This window comes from Pseudorca crassidens, unplaced genomic scaffold (genome assembly GCF_039906515.1).
Source record: "Pseudorca crassidens isolate mPseCra1 unplaced genomic scaffold, mPseCra1.hap1 Scaffold_135, whole genome shotgun sequence".
Lineage (NCBI taxonomy): Eukaryota > Metazoa > Chordata > Mammalia > Artiodactyla > Delphinidae > Pseudorca > Pseudorca crassidens.
This window is the reverse complement of record NW_027136062.1, coordinates 283,806-290,000: the sequence shown is the minus strand read 5'-3', so window position 1 is coordinate 290,000 and position 6,195 is coordinate 283,806.

Below are 6,195 nucleotides of genomic sequence, written 5' to 3'. Positions count from 1 at the left end.
CAAGCGACGGCTGGTCAGATTTCTCATGGTCATTTTTTGCCTTCTGGCTTTAGCAAGGGTCTTCAACTGGGGTAAAAAGAGCAGGCTTGCTTGGGGCGCTTTCATGGTGGGGAGGAGGGGGTGGTGGCCCATAGAGGTAGGTCCCTTCGATTCACCCCATCTCAGGTAGTGCCCTATGCAAAACGTTTGCTTTCATACCATCAGGATCCTAACTTTGGAGAGTTTCCCTGCCTTAAACGTCCTCTGCCCTCCGCCTATTCATCCACCATCCACCACCACCCCGCTGACCTGTTCATCCCGTCCATGGTTTTTCTCTTCCGAGAAAGCATGTTACCTACGGCTCGTCCCCAGGCTACGTACGTGTCCATTCACCTCCTGAAAGACATGTCTCGGTCACCTCCGAGAGAGTTCTTGGCAGTGAGGAATAAAACAGCCACTGTCAAGGTCCGCGTGCAGGTTTCTGCGTGGACCTCAGCCGTTCGACTCCCCGCGTCACCTCGGGTCCATTCATAGCAAGGAGTCCTCCGAGGGCCGGGTCTTACGGTGAGAGTGTGTTTGGCTGTGAAAAACACCACCCCTGTTCACAGAGTTCCCAAAAACGGGGGGGTGGGGGGTTGGGGGGTTGGGGTGGGGGTCGGGGTGGAGCTGAGGAGGGCACGGCACGTCAGCATACCGAAGCGTCCGGAACCCCGAGGAGGCGGGCAAGGAAGGAAGATGTCCCCGGGACAAAACCTTCCCTCCCCGTCCTTAGGGTCGATGGCTGGACCTGAGAATTCCATGGACACGAGACGGATTTATGAAACCAGAATTCCAAGAAAGGGGACCTGGCTGGCCGAGACCCCAAAATGAGTCTCTTTGGGGTTTGTTAGGGCGGCAGGCCAGGAGACACCCGCCGTGTTCCACCCGACTCCCAAATGGGGCGAGTTTATCGAAGAAAAAAAAAAAAAAAAGCCAAACCAAAAGCAAACACACACGCAGACAGAAACCCCAGCAAACACACACACACACACACACACACACACACACACACACACACACACACACACACACACACACACACAACTCTGGGTGCGCTATCTGCTGTCCATGATTTCCCGTGCCTTTTGGACATGGCTGATAGAGATGGACATGAAACGGCAGGACAGCAAGCTGGCATCTCGGCCGGCCTAGAGAAGTTTCCCGAGTGAAATATCAGAACCAGGGCGGGGTGGGGATGGGGGGCGCAGAGAGAGGCGGGGAAGGGGGGCCCACGTCACCCGGGAGAGAAGCGGGGGGAGGGGGGCGCTGACCGACCTCGGTTCACCCCGTCCCCCTCCGGCCGAGAACCTGCCTTCGCTTCCTGCCCTCAGGTGTGTGAGAGGAGCAGGTTTCTTTCCCATAACTACCAACACATCATTTCAGTCTTGTTTGTGGGTTTCTTTTTGTATGTTCGTTTTCTGGACGAGGCCAAAGAACCCTTCCAGTGAGTGGAGGCGTGTGTACAAAGGAGGATCTGACAGGACGGGAGGGTGCGGGTCAGTCCCTGTGCCAAGAAACCCAGAGAATCTGTCGTAGCTGAGGCTCGGGCCTTTTGCAGAAATAGGCCAAGAGAGTTCAGAGTTGATCCTTCACTGCCAAACAGTCATCACAGCAGTTTCCTGGAAGGGATTGTGTTGCAAGAGCCAGCGTGGTGACCCTCAGGCCTCAGGCCTCAGGCCTCAGGCCTCAGCCCGGCAGGCAGGCAGGCAGGCAGGCAGGCAGCGGCTATTGTCTGTTGGTCCCGCCCCCACCCCCACCCCCACCCCCGTTCCTTCTCCAGAGCTCCTTCCTAAGTCCCCTGGACTGACCTTTGCCAGGAGCGGGGGAGGGGAGGGGAGGTCCGGACGATTCATTCGGCAGGGCCTCGTTCAATCGCTCCATTCAAATGCAGAAAGCTCTCCGGTCAAGTCGGAGCCTTTGACTTTGCCTCGAGCTTCTCTTTAATGAATGGCTTTGTCTTTTTTCTTTCCCCAATTTCCCCACCCTTAGGCTGTCCCCTCCAAACTGCAGGGAGGGAAGGAGGGAGAGAGGTAAGGGATGGGAGGAGGTTGTGTGAGAAACAGGCCTTTTTTTCCAGGCAAAAGATGTCCCCTCCTTTTCCTAACCCAGGAAACCCCACTACACCATTTGAGAATCATGGACATGCATGGAAGCAGATGTCTTCACTTGAGATCTTCCTCCGCAGGAGGACAGAAAGGCGGGCCAGTGTGTCCCTCTTGTGCTGGCCGGTTCTTAAGTCACTTGAATTCAAAATAATCAATAGAGCATGGAGGCAGATTTTGGGGCGGCCTACTCTGGAGCCCAAGAGTTCCCTCCTCTGAAAGTTCCTTGGAACATATTAAAGCTGAGCTGGTGACTCGTGTGTGTAGGGATGTGTGTGTGTGTGTGTGTGTGTGTGAGTGAGTGAGTGAGTGAGTGAGTGAGTGAAGGAGATTTCTAGATGTCAGGGTCGAAGCAACTTTAGAAGTCTGCAACACCTCTGATGATGTCGTCGGGTGTTTGGTTCAAATTTCGGAGTGGCTCTCAAAGAAACAGGCACGAGGATTGTTTCCATAGGAGCCGTTGTGGCCGTTTCGTCAAGTTCTCTAGCTTCCGTTTGCAGAGCTTCAGGCAAAGGGCCATTTTAGTTCTCAGTGAGGCCAAGTCAAAAGGGTGGGAGAAAATGGCAAACGTTCATGGGGAGAGTCGTAGCCAGATATTGGAGGGAACTCAAAAAACTTCGGGATGCAGTCCAGTTTTCAGGTTAAGAACAACACCCTAAGGGAAACGAGTAGCTCCAGAACTTCATATCCACAAGTGAGTATCCCCGTTTTATGGAAACATAATTTTGGCCTCCAAGTAACGTATGCAAATAACTCGGTTGCCAAGGAAATAAGAAGCCTCACTGAGAGTTTCTGAATTAAGGAAGGTAGGGAGAAAAAGATCAGTGATTCCATCCTGCTGACAGAGGTATAAGTTACCAAATGGAGGTCCATCTTTAAAAATAAAAAAAAAGAAAAAAGAAAAAAGAAAATTGGGTTTTGTTGGTTTGTTTTTGTTTTTCCTTGTACCTGGAAAACAAAAGATTTAAGAATCAGTCCTAATCCCTCTGTCTCTCTGTCTCTTCTTTCTCTCTGTCTCTCTCTGTCTCAGTGTCTCTGCCTCTGTCTCTGTCTCTCTCTGTCTCTCTCTCTCTCTCTCTCTCCCCCCCTCCATATATACATATACATATATATACATACATACATGTATATACATATACCTACATACGTGTGTGTGTGTATATGTATATATGTATATATATATATATATATATATATATATATATATATATATATATATATAAGGTATTTTACGTAGGGTTTTTTTTTTTTTCACATTCTTTTCTCTCATAGGTTTATTACAAAGTATTGAGTAGAGTTTCCTGTGCTATATAGTAGGAGGCGCTTGCTTGTTGATTACCGATTTTATGTACAGTCATGTGTACATGGTCATCCCAACCCCCTAAGTTATCCCCCGCTTCCCCAATCCGTCCTACTTTACACAAGTAGTCATACACATTATCATCCTGTTCATCAGTTCATTCAATCCCGTGTAAGTCATCCTTGTTCTACTTGGAGTCCAGTCTTTCCATCGGTTCTGCCGACCTTGCCTGATGATCGAGCGTGACTGGACGAGTGACGGTTCCAAAAAGTTTGCAAGAGCTTCTGTGAAGGATTGTAGGATTTGCCCAGCGAAGCGGGTGCCGTGATCTGATCACAGGGGAGGCTGTGGAAGGTAGACCCCAAGTGGCAAACACATTTTGTTTTTTTAACAGTCTCTGTGCCACGGTGAGGACATCAGGCTTGCAGTGAGTGAGGGAAGACTTCAACCCACACGGAAGACATACCTACGGCCACAAGAATGTTTGGATGACCCCTACTAAGTGGCAGTGGAATGAAGTCCAGTGGCTGGGGTTCAGAGGGTCCAGAGAGAGGAGGTTTTCTTTCCAGAGAGAAAAATAGTTCCCACCCCCCACCCCCCCCCCCCCCAGGGTTACAAGCATGACAGGTCAGACGTTGCCGGTAGACTGTAGAAATCTTCCCGCCAATGTCTATGTACAATTGGGGTCATCTTCAAGGCACCATGGGTGGGTGAAGGAATGCAAGGTGGAGTGTGGGGGTGGGGGAGGGGGGAGGTTGGCCAGGGAGTAACCAACCGGCCGGGCCGCCGTCTCCCGTCTGCCATAGCCCCGACCGGCTGTTGACAGGACAGAATGGACTCGATCCACGTGTGCCCCGCCACCCCCACCACCTTTCAACAGGCTGTTGTTGCTGCCTTGGCGTGAACGTCGGTTAGAACACCTCCCTGATACTGGGTTCCGTCCCTTTCGTGTGAGCCTCCATTTTGACGACGACAGACAACCCTTTATGCCAGGGCAGAGAAGACTTCCAGGAAGAAACATCCCATCATGTCTGGAACAGTTAGAACACATCGGTGTACAGACACAAGCCAAAGTAGACTTCACGTTGTTCCTTCCTCTTTGACGACGCTTCCCGTGTCATCGAAGCTCTCCAAGAAACGTACTCAGTTTCATCTCTCTCGTTTCTCAGGAGAGAGAACACATTTTTGGGCTATTTCGAGGGCCCTCTCCTCCTGCATCCTAACTCAAAGTGCGTTCTAAGTCCAAAGGACTTCACCTGTCCTTCAACCGGGGGGCAAGTGTGTCCAAAATATCCAAAAGGTTGTAAAGCACTTAATCGGATATAGGTCACTGTGAAACAGTGCTTCGCTAGCCAGGTCACCGACATCCCAAGGAGAGACTTGCTAGGCAGAGAGAGAAGCTTCTTCTTCAGTTCCGAGCCACACCTGGTTCTTTGAATCTCGAGAGGACTAAGCTGATGTGAGTCCTCCGAGACCTGATAACGGCAACCTAGAAAATAAGTGATGACTTTTGACAAGGCATAAGCTTTTCTTTCTTGCTTCCTTTTCCTTCCTTCCTTCCTTCCTTCCTTCCTTCCTTCCTTCCTTCCTTCCTTCCTTCCTTCCTTCCTTCCTTCTTCCTTCCTTCCTTCCTTCCTTCCTTCCTTCCTTCTCTCTCTCTCTCTCTCTCTCTCTCTCTCTCTTTCTTTCTTTCCTTCCTTCTCTCCTTAAAGATAAAGGAAGAAACCTTTCCTAATCTAATCTAATCTCTCATGATGGACAGAGCAGACTGATGAAAGAAAAACCCAAACCCTAAACCCAAACCCAAACCTTGTCCTTTTAACATAGAGAGACAACTAAATTCTATTTTTGCACTTGTTTCACGTTGATACGAAAACTCATTTCTGTCTTTGAATCCATCCTCATCTTATCCAGTCAGTCCTGACCACGGATCCGATTCCTTTCCAAAGACCATTTTCTTCACACACCTTTTCCAATCGTCTGTGCCCATTTTTAGCCTGTCCCTCGTTTTCTTTCTTTTCCATTGAGAAGTGACCACCTTTAGGACTAAAATCTCTTTCTCCTTCCCCCAAACATTATCTGCATATCTTCTACTTTGCCTCCCCACTCCCCCAAAAAAGTCCTCTTCCTACCATGAGGATGGCGACATCAGGTAGCTTGGACAACACACGTTCCGTTCCTTCTTTGGAATGCCTCGTCCTTGGACACTGTCTGTTTTTTTTTTTTTTTTTTCTTCAGTCAGTCAGTGAAAGTAAGGAAGCCAACCACAGTGAACAGTGTGAATATGGAATACTTTGTAGAAGTCTAGGCTCCTACCGAGTACACTCTTTCCCTAAAGCACAAGATCTATCTAGGCATGGAACCAAACATGCTCAGTCTCTCCTCCGTAAGAGGTCCAAAGCAGGGAGACCCTTAGACTTGTGGAGCCATGAACATTTCAGTATTTTATCTTATGTGGAGGTGATGTAGACACTCGCTGAGATTTCACCCTGCCAATGGCACTTAGCCAACCTCTAAGCCTAGAGATGACCAGAGATGTTGGAAAGTCTTGAAGTCGGCCTATGGAAAACAATCATTGGGGGGAGAGTTCCCCTTAAACATTCTTATCTCGTTAACATCTATGCCCTCTATTCGTTAGGAGCAGTCCTACTTAGATGATTCGTGAACATTTCATGAGACATGAGGGCGGTTCAGTTCGTCATGGTGTCTACACCTCCCGCCCCCCTCCCCTTTCACGTGAGAGATTTTCTTCCTGATTTCAGAGGGGAGAAGTAA